Genomic DNA, 9874 nt, shown 5'->3' on the forward strand with positions numbered 1-9874 from the left:
GGAGCTGTTCTGAGCTCATGCCTGCATATATTTGAGTTAGTACACAAAATAAGCGTGCTCAAAGGTCACATTCACCCATGTCATAAACCAGGGCAATTCCTTTTGAAACTGATGCAAGTTATGTCTACATATATCCAGAATTGACTAAGTCTTAAAAGGCCTCAAGTTTGATTTTTCTATTTCTGTGCTCTTCATGTGAATGCCTAGAGCTGTTTGAACGCAAAGAGCTATTGAAACAGCTCAACAATTAGGAAAAAAAAAAAAGTTAAGAATAAATTCCTCTTTATTTGCCAAAGTATCAACAGAAAGTTCCCTTCCACTTTCCTTTGCAATGTGATGGTGGGAGGCTTGCCTGAAGCATCACTGAGACATGACTAGACCTGTATTCCAAAGTTTATTTTACCTGAGATCCATTTTGATTGTTAAATTTATATTATTTTAATCCCTTCATTTAAATGTCAGTTCTGTGGACATTAACTCTTTCAGAGTGGAAGTCCTGTCTATAGTTATTGATGCAATGCCCCTGAGAGCAGGAGAGAAACAAAAGGGTGACCTTTGGTTTCAATTTAACGTCATCATGACTCAAGTGACCTGGTGTCTCTCATGTTGGTTCAGAGCAGTGACAAACCTCACTGATATATTGCAAACACACACAAAAGTAACACAAGAGATGCTGTTGCTTGTGCTTTTACTCACTTCCTATTTCCAACTTAAGAGCATATTAGTAAAGAGTGTTACACAAACTGTTGGTACTGTTTTAACAAGAAATGTAGTACAATGAGTTGTAGGAGTATAGAACGATACAATTTTCCTCTGTGGGTTGGAGAAAGTATTTTTCTAAGTGTTTGGATTACACAGGCTATGTAAGACTAGCCTAGTTGTTGCTAATTGCAGGTGTTCTAACGCCCACCTTCTCCTCTTACATGATTTTATCATGGCTGGCATCATTATTTAGTCACTACAGCAGTGGCCAAAGAGTCAGAATTCCTGGCTCCTGAGAGTAATTTGGGTGATTTACTAGGTCTTTTTGTCCTTGGATCAGTCAGAGCTCAGTCGCTTTCTGCCTCCATCCATCTATCTAAAAGCAGAAGTAATATGGAGGTTCATATATTTATGTTTATGATTCTTTCCCACTCTGCAGTTAAAGAGAAAATAAATGTAAACATTTTGTCCCCTGTGAAAATCTGGTATTTGAAAATTTGTGTTTATCTGGAATTGGGCCAAACTTTTTCCCTTTTCACCACAAATCAATTAATGCAAAACCAGCACACATGGTAACATTGATATGCTTTCCTTTCTGTAGGTTGAAAAGTTACAATAAATGCTGATTAATAAATGGAGGCCTCAGATTTTTCTGTAGTCCTGAAGTGAATTGGCTGTATTATGTTTCCTGAACTTTTGGGTTTTTTTACTTGAATTCAGTTCGACTTGTCTCTGTTTTTGACTTGTTTCTGTGTCACCTGAGTAATTAGTGATTGTCATGCCAACCCACTGAGTCTCCCTAAATTGCCTAGGGCTAGGTGAGTCCCAGGGCACACTGTTGGTTGCCCTACCTTGTGACCATTCAGAATTAACAGGAGAACTCAGCTGGGATTGAACTGAAAAAGCACAAGGCAGTAGTACTGAAGTTCACAGGTGAAAATTAACATTGATGTGACTTGGAACCATTCCACTTTGTCTGAAAGACATGGAGTTTATTGGTGAGAAGGAGCAAAGGCTGGGATTCTTGGCATCAGGAGACTGATGAAATCTCTTCATCTACTACGTTCATGATAGTGGTGTCAGGGAGAAATCCAACAGAGCACATGGCAGGACAAATGGGAGAATGCAATTTCAAAAAGCTTGCTTAGAGATACCAGAACTACAGAAACCAGCCTGGACCTTCTAGAGAACTAACATCTAAGGAAAATATGAACTAGGACATGATTTTTGAAAAACTAATAATAACATATTTTCTTGCATTACAAGGTTAGTTTTCAGCTGCCACTCCAACTTCTTTGCAGGAAGGCAAAGAATTCCAGCAGGAATGGAATTTCAGGGGGTATTTGGAAACTGGTTCTCAGTTCCTACCTCCTGTCTGAGTGGGCTCAAATTCTGTGTCCTGGGGCACCCTGAGCTCTCAGCTGCCCCTCCAATGGGGTGTTCTAAACCTCCTGGTTTGTTCTTCCTGCATCTGAATGTCACCTCTGGCTCTGAAGGCCACTTAGGGTACTCCAGGAATGCTCTCTCAAGGCAGCTGTCACCTCCTGGGAGAAAACAACAGGTGAATGACACTGATTGATTAGAAAAGATTCAGAAGGAGAGGGAGGGGGAAAAGGCATTTCCCAATATTTTTTTTGTTGGTTTGGTTTGTTGTTGTTGTTGTTTTTCCCAGTGACATGGAAGTGCATGGTTGCATCCTGTGTTTTAATGCCATTGTACCAGATCAGAGCAGAGACTGTGAAGTTGCTATAGTTCATCCCTGGTACATTTAGGAGCATGAGCAAGAGAGAGACAGTGGGGAATTTTTACATGGAGTTATTGATATGTGTGACCAACAATGATCAAATTACATCCAGGTCAGAAATTTTGACAAGCTCTTCAGTCATCGAGAAAAATTAGTGGATTTGGTTTGGTTTGTTTTTTTGTTCTGTTTTGTTTTGTTTTGTTTGTTTGTTTGTTTTTGTTTTGGTTTTTTTTTCAATTTGCATAAATAAACCTTGATGTTCTTGGGACCCGCTCTGTTATGGTCAGATGGCTTGACCTGGGTACTTCAACCACATATTTTTTGCAGAATTCCCCAATCTGTTGTGATTGGAGGAGTTGGAAAAATTGAGGGTGTTTAGAAATATGGCTGATTCTTAATGCATGGGGTTTTTTTCACCCCAGAGGCCTGGATATTCTCTCTTTCAAATTACACTCTCGGTTTTGATGTAGGCTCTAAGCAAGGGTTACTGCTGTAGGTTTACTGGTTTTGCCTTTCTGTTATACTGTGCTTTTAAATAATCATCAGGAGTGCCTAGAGCACAGGATGGGCACCTTTCCCATCTGGTTTTATAAGCATAAATAAATACTTATAGAAAAGACAGCTATGACAGTTCCCCCTCTTCTCTGATAGATCTCTCTTCAAAGCTGTAGATCAAAAGAGCAGTGCAAATATTTCAAATATTCAGCAGCAGGGACCATGACTCCTGTGTACTGGCACAGAAGAGTCATATGTGAACTTCTAAGCCTGCATAAGTAACCTTCCAAAATGCAGGTTGAAAATATAATAAACACACTTATCTTGCTAGCAGGGAAAGAAAGTGAGTCCTGTCACTCAGAGCAACCCTCGGAGGCATTGCAGTCATGTATGGAAGACGAAAGAAGCCTGTGTGAGGCTCTCTGCCTTCAGAAATGTGACAGAAATTCAAGTGTGCTTTTCACTGAGATCCCAGGAATGGCACTGCAAGAGACTCAAGAGATCTGAATTAGAATTCCATCTCTGACACAGACCTTTGGAGTGTATGAGCAAATTACCATGTCCCTCAGTCCCTTCTGGTAAGAAAAAAGGATGATAATATCTTTGCTCTCTGTCTTGTATCAGAGCACCAGACTGAGGCCATTTCTCACTGCATAGATGTATTGGAACCCAAGCCTTCTTGGGGCGGCTAAACATGAAATGCAGAAGCAAAAATAGGTGTAAGTAGGTAACTAAATTATTTCTAATACCTTGAAATTAATGTAGGATGTGCTGGTTTTGCTTTTATGTAATAAATAAGTAAAATTTATCTTTTTATGAAGACATGAGCTTTTATTGAGCAGTATAAAACTTACTTGGGAAAAGTGCAAATAAAAAGTCTTGACGGTATAAAACTATTTTTCTCATATAAAACCAATGACATGAGAGGATTTTAGAACTGCATATGTTCACAAAACAGCTCAAAATCAGCTCATCCACTATCCTACCTCTAAGGCTAGTGGCAGATCAATAAGGAAAATGATAAGAAATGCCTAAACCTTACTCTTGTGCTCTAAATGTTGGTTTTGTTTTCAAATCTCATTTCAGCCTGTCTTTGGATGTCAAAGGTTGATGTAACAAGACACCTGCTCCTGTCCTGAAACTGCATCTCTGGTTGATAAAGTTAATTTTGTTTCCTTAAAGCTGGTTACTAAAACTGGTATTTAACCAGTACTCATCACTGACTTGAACTAAGCAAACCAGATTCTTTTCTGTCTGGCTGTCCATCTGTAAAGAGCATTCCTTAAAAAACAGTAATCTGCTTATGCAGGATTTTGTATCGACATAAATGTGTGAGGACAACAGATAAGCAGACTGGTGTTTTAAGTGTGGAATGCCACGCTGAATGACTGAGGAAAGGGGAGGGCAAAGGAAACTGCAGTAACTCCACAGCTCCATAGATGTCACCAGCTTTTCGCTCCAGCCTTCCCCAGACGTTTTGGTTCGTACCTATCTCCCTCCAGCCATTTATTCTGTAGCCCCAGAGGGACTGTCTTTTGAATGATGAAATACCGCAGAGTGCAAATTAAAAGCTGCCACCAGTGAGCTTTGCCTGGACAAGAGATACAAAATGGAAAATGTAAACAGTAACACAGTACTTTTTCAATTACATCTTAAGCAAACATAGCAAAATAGGAGTCTTACAACAGTGTGAACTTCTTTTTTAGATATTGAGAGCTAAATCATGATGGCATTTCCTGAGCTTTGTTGAAAATGAGTTATGAAGGATATTTGCAACATTTTTCCTTCTTCTGGAATTCTCACGTAAAAATCCAAACCACATAATTTCCGTTCACATAACACTCGCAGCAGTCATGCACTGTTCTTTTGGAGCTGGGAACTTGACTACAAAATGGCAAGGACAGTTCCAAAAAGTAAAAAAAAACAGTACAGAAGGAAAAAGACCCCTTTACAGCCTCACAGAGAATAACTTAGGTGCTGATTTCAGATAAGGAGCCAAAGGTGTGAAGATAGGACAAGGTGGGAGGAGACCAAGAGAGAACCAAGAGAACAAGGAGGAGGATCTGCTTGTTGAAATGAGCTTTTTGTAGCATAAAGCAACCCCTTTAATAAACAATTGGATCTGTATGAGAGATTGATTTGTTAACTAACAAAGGGCAGCACCCCAGAGATTTCAGATTTGAGTCCCAAGTGGAGCAGCTGCTGCTGACTGGAGAGGGTGACTGTGCACTAACAGTGCCGCTGTCCCACCACACACACCTTTGCCTAGTGGTCCTGGGGTCCATTGATTTTGGTAGTCAAAGCCCTGCTTAGGGCTCTGAGCTCGGCTTATCTCTACTACATCAGGGGGGAAAATGATTGCTGTTGTGTTCAAGGGAAGATGCAGATGGATTGAGGGCAGGTTTGTACTGCAGTATTTGGCTGGAGTCAGGCAGGGAGGCAGGCATCCCAGTGCAGCAACGCTTTCAGAGAAACCCTTTTCATCCTTGTATGACAGGTATCTGCAAGGGGCTCTGCCAGCATAGTTCGAGCTTGGCCACGGCTCCTGGGGGCCAGCCCTGGCCAAACAGACAGTGCTCCAAAAGTGTACACTTACCAGCCCCAGCCCAGTGCTCTGACACAGGCTTCACTCAGTCTTTCACGGGATTTTCAAGACTGCCCCAAAGAATGGTACTTTTCCTGGCTTGGAGTTTAATTCAGGCACAGGAGGCAGGATAAAGAGACCAGAGACTGAGGTTAGGAGAGGAGCAGGTCATGGCAGAGGAGCAGTAGGGTCTGGCTGCTGGGATTCTTGGGCCAGAGGTTTGTCCAAGAGATCACACAGCTAGCTAGCCCAGAGTCATGCACCTAGGGGGGATGCAGAGCAGGACAATGCTTTTCTCTTGGACTTTGAAGATATTTCTCAGGGTGATGGGGAGAAATACTTAAAACCAACACATGCTTTCTTCTTTCCTTTATTTTACTTGTATATTAAATTATATTTAAAAGCTTTGTAAGTGATCCTCAAGAATTTGAAAATACATAATTAGGTCAGTTGCTAGTGACCCTGCAACACTCCATTGTTAATAAATAATCAGCATTTTTCATACAATGCCTTTCACCTTTGGATGGAGGATCATCCCCTAATTTGATATACAAGGATATCACCACCAGTGCTATTGCTGTGAGTTTACATTGGTGTAATAACAAGTAGAATTTTTTCTTAAAAGAAAGGCAGTGAAAAATGAGCATATACTATAATTTCCCAAGTGGTAGATTTTCATATTACTTATGTTCATTCAGAATTTGTATCTCAGAGATTGAATTAATTTCAGATCTCCTACCACCTGACCCAAAACAAAAACCAAACAGCTGTGTTTGTTACTGCTTGGTAATATATTTTTCCAGGAAAACACAGCTTAATCTGAGTTCTGCTGAAATAGCTGTCTGTTGTTTGTGCTTTACAAAGCACACCAGAAACTGAAAAAAGAACGAGTAAATGTATTCATACCAGAAAATGTACTTTTTAACTTTGGTGCAGTACAACACTATGTCAAAAATGGGTGTGGAACAATGTTTTAAAATCCTGTTCAATGTAAAGAAAGGAGATGGTAAAACTAGAAGAGTACTACGAGGAAGTGCTTAGTTTAGTTTATTGTTAGAAGCAGAAAAAAACCATACTGTTCAAGAAAAGGAGCAATGACCCAAGAGACTGCAAATGTGCAGGCAAGAGTAGAAATTCTGAGAACAGAATTGTCCATTTTCTGCAGCACTGTGTAAAATAGGGACTAAAAGTACACTCCTTCACCATATTAACCATGGCACATGACTAATCCCTGAAGGACATCAATTACATGGATCTTTTTCTGAACTCAAAATTTGAAAAAAAAACACTTGGGACCCAAAGCTGAGGTTTTGGAAGGAGTCAGCTTTTTCTGAACACCAGTACTGACGGGTTGGGTCCTGTGGGGGCAGAGAGAAATGTTTTGGCTGGCTCTAGTGCAGTCAGACCTTTGGGGCTTCAGGCTTCTCTGTCTGGGAGCAGTAAAGTCTTTTATGCTGAACTCTGAAGGTGGAAAGCAGCTGAGATCCCAAAGAGCTTCAGTTGTTTTACATGAGGGGCAGAATGTCATGGTGACTGGAAATTGAGCTTGTGGATGGCAGACACAAAGTGCTGCGTTCTCCTCCATACAGTTCAGTAAGGTGTCTTAGGACTGCTCTGGATCAGTCCTTTCTGCTCTTCTTTTTTTATGTGCAGTGATACTTGGAGATGGAGATGGGCACATGTGTGAATGGGAAATTCAAAAAATATTCACATCCATCTATACATTTAAATGGCAGAAGACAATAAGCTTTTAGTCTCTTTTATTTCAAGAATCTGAGTTCTGGTCTATTCTTTTCATGCGACTTCCTAATGAGCAGACAATAAGACTGTTACATACTTTTGTAATGAATAGATTATGTGGTTGAAAAAGGAAGCATTATTTCAATTAGTTATGCCACTTGTGAATTATAACACAATTTTAATTGAAGAGAAGGGAAATCCACATGAATATCCACTGCATTAATCAAGATGAGATGCCTTGCAATGAATACTGAATGAATAATAATGAAACACCAAGAATAAAATGTTCTGGAGATAGTTTGGAGATATAATATCTTACCTCTTCTATGCACCAGACCATCAGGATTAGTTGAACCAGTGCAAAATGTTATGGCTGGTGGCATGTTCATTGTTGCTAAAAGGAAATGAAAGTGTAGGTACAATTAGCTCATTTATCAAAAGCTGGTTCATCCAGAACTTTTTACAAAACTCAGATGATGAAGTTTCCTGAATCAGTTTTTCCAGCCAGTTACAGAAGGATGGACCCATCTTTGTTGGATATTTTTGTACCACAGTTTATGAAAGGGAAATATTCGTGAGGACACATAGACAAACATTTTCAAGTTGTATTAGTTGTTTGGAGAGAATTACATGTCTTTTTGATACAGAATGTTTTTTAACTACCTCACAGGCTTTGCCTTCTGAAAGACTTGATGTGCAAATGGATCTTTAGTGTTGCTATTATATATTTTGAACCTTCAAAGTTGTACTTTATTGAAGAGTGACAAATTCTACCTCCACAACTTTTGTCCATCTCCTGAAATTTGTCTGGAATTTTAAATAGGATTAACCAGCATAAATGCAATAGTAAAACAGAAGAGTTGGGGGTCACTGATTTTGACTGCAAATTAAGCTTTCTCTTGCTTATCCAAAATCACAACAGAGCAAAGGTACTCATTGCAAAAAACAGGAGGATAATTCACTTCTATTATAACCAGTTTAGATGAGCTAATGTGAATATCGAATTATATGACTATACCAGTAGATGAGTTATGAAAAAATGAATTTTGAATCCTGCATTGTGAGTACACCAGAAGCTTGGTCTGTGCACCCCACTTGGGAAACAATGCAGGGGCCAGTTCTCCTCTCATATACTCTGAATTGCTACAGATTAATATAATTCAGAGCCAGATTGAATAGTACGTTCTCTAATCACAGACCGTAGACTGCTGTCCTCACAACAAGCTTTGTGTGTCTCCCTAAACAATCCAGTTTGGGCTCAGAAATAGAGAATTTGCTGCTTCCCCTGCTGGTCTGTTCCAATGGTTAGTCACTCTCACTCTTAAAAATGTGTTACTTATTTTCCATCTGGCATCCAGATATGGGAATGTATGTTAGAATAGCTCTGCTGACTTTAATCTGCTACTCCTGATGAGAGGAGAAACAGGCTTGAGGTTGGAGAGCCCATTAATGTTGCGGAACTGAGTGCTGGGTGCCAGCTATTCCAGCCAGCAAGCTGGGGATGTTCCTTACTGTCTTGTTACTTTCTTCTGCTTGCTCCACTAAGTGAGCATTTGTTCACTGAGTCAGCCCTTACATGACTGTTCTACCCACTCCTTTTCCCCCTTTTCTCCCCCAGCGCGGAATTCTGCAAAGTGCAGTGGTGCACAGTGCCTGCCATTCCCACGAGCAGGGCAGGAGCTCGTTCTGCCCATTCACGAGTTATTCTGACTCTTCGAAACACACATGTGCGTGTGCACACAAAACCACCAGCAAACCCACTCAGAGTCTGTCTCAGAAATTCCTGCTGAAAGCTGTCAGTTACCCCACACCGATGTGAGCTCCCTTTTGGTCTTTTAAAGGTCAAACCTATCCTGTTGCCGAGGATCAGAAAGTCAGTGCATGACAAATCAGGCAGCTGCTAGAGAGTGATGAAATTTTCATTTTGGATCAATAATGGTCTATGACAGTGTCTAGGTAACAATTTTAACACTTCTACTACAACATGATTTTGTAACGTTGCAGCTAATCTTGTAATGATATCGCCACCTGGTGCCTGCTGCATCGTATTCCAAGCTGCAGCAAACGCAGCGTTACTATGACAATTTGTGGCGGATGCTGTGGGCTTCACGTAAAATATTTGGCTCAAAACGCTTCTTGTGAGGTGGGCAGGATGGGCACAGCAGATACCAAAATGCTGGAGCCTGGATGTGTGATGATTTTGGAAGGCGGTGGCTGCCAGCGTAGTGCCGCTTGTGAAGCTAGTGTAACCCTGTAGTTTCCTGCAGGGTGTGTCTGCTGGGGGACACTGAGGTGGTGGCTGTGTCCCCTGTTAGCACCGTGCAATACAACGGGCGCTGCAGGTCAGTGTTCTGGCAATGCCTTTTCACCTCTTCATCCCAGTGTCCAAGTAAACTCCTCTTTTTCTTTTTTTTTTTCTTTTTTTAAATACTCTTCAAATGCCGAAGAGTTCCTTCTCATTTCTATGGCTTTGGTGTTGGAGGGACATTGAATCACTTATCAAGAGCCAGTTTCTGCTTCGCTTAAAGTGAACAGGTTCCTCACAAGGTTCCAGAGCTAAGATTTACCCTTTGCTAAATTGCACACATAATGAGGGCTGTAGGAGCTAG

The sequence above is a fragment of the Parus major genome, chromosome 5 (assembly GCF_001522545.3).
Source record: "Parus major isolate Abel chromosome 5, Parus_major1.1, whole genome shotgun sequence".
NCBI lineage: Eukaryota > Metazoa > Chordata > Aves > Passeriformes > Paridae > Parus > Parus major.